Raw genomic sequence first — 1588 nt, forward strand, 5'->3', positions numbered from 1 at the left:
CATAGTGAAAATGTCAATTCTACCCAAAGCAATCTACAGATACAATGAAATCCCAATCAAATTCCACCAGCATTTTTTAATGAGATGGAGAAACAAATCACCGACTTCATATGGAAAGGGAAGAGGCCCCGAATAAATAAAGCCTACTCGAGAAGAAGAACAAAGTGGGAGGCCTTACATTACCTGATTTTAGGACCTATTATACTGCCACAGTAGTCAAGACAGCCTGGTACTGGGACAACAACAGATACATAGACCAATGGAACAGAGTTGAGAATCCAGATATAAGCTCATCCACCTAAGAGCAGCTAATATTTGACAAAGACCCAAAGTCCATTAACTGGGGAAAAGACAGTCTCTATAACAAATGGTACTGGCGTAACTGGATATCTATACGCAAAAAACTGAAACAAGACCCATATCTCACACCATGTACAAAAACTAACTCAAAATGGATCAAAGACTTAAATATAAAATCCAAAACGATAAAGATCATGGAAGAAAAAATAGGGACAATGCTAGGAGCCCTAACACATGGCATAAACACACTACGGACCATAAGTAACAATGTACAAACACCAGAAGAGAGACTAGATAAATGGGAGCTCCTAAAAATCAAACACTTATGCTCATCCAAAGACTTCACCAAAAGAATAAAAAGACAACCTATAGACTGGGAAAAAATTTGGCTACGACAAATCCAATCAGCGTTTAATCTCTAAAATCTACAAGATACTGCAAAACCGCAACAACAAAAAGACAAATAATCCAATTAAAACATGGGCAAAAGATATGAACTGGCACTTCACCAAAGAAGATATTCAGGTGACTAAGAGACACATGAAGAAATGCTCACAATCATTAGCCATTAGAGAAATGCAGATCACAACTACAATCAGATATCATCTCACCCCAACAAGGCTAGCATTAATCCAGAAAACACAAAATAACAAATGCTGGAGAGGTTGTGGAGAGACTGGAACACTTATACACTGTTGGTGGGAATGTAAAATGGTACAACCACTTTGGAAATCGATTTGGCGCTTCCTTAAAAAGCTAAAAATAGAAGTACCATAGGATCCAGCTATCCCGCTACTTGAAATATATCCTAGAGAAACAAAAGCCGTCACACGAATAGATATATGCACACCCATGTTCATAGCAGCACTGTTCACAATAGCAAAAAGATGGAAGCAACCTAGGTGCCCATCAATGGACGAATGCATAAACAAACTATGGTATATCCACTCAATGGAATATTACGCAATGATAAAGAACAATGATGAAGCTGTGAAACATTGTATAACATGGTGGAAGCTGGAAATTATTATGCTGAGTGAATTTAGTCAGTTACAGAAGGACAAATACTGTATAAGACGACTATTATAAGAACTCAAGAAAAGGTTTAAACACAGAAGAAAACATTCTTTGATGGTTACGGGGGTGGGGAGGGAGGGTGAGGGTTATTCACCAACCAGATAATAGAAAAGAATCATCTTAGGTGAAGGGAAGGACAGCACACACTACAGGGGAAGCCAGCACAACTGGACTAAACCAAAGCTAAGACGTTTCCTCAATACAACCAAAT

Source organism: Trichechus manatus, unplaced genomic scaffold (assembly GCF_000243295.1).
Source record: "Trichechus manatus latirostris isolate Lorelei unplaced genomic scaffold, TriManLat1.0 scaffold00166, whole genome shotgun sequence".
NCBI classification, from domain to species: domain Eukaryota; kingdom Metazoa; phylum Chordata; class Mammalia; order Sirenia; family Trichechidae; genus Trichechus; species Trichechus manatus.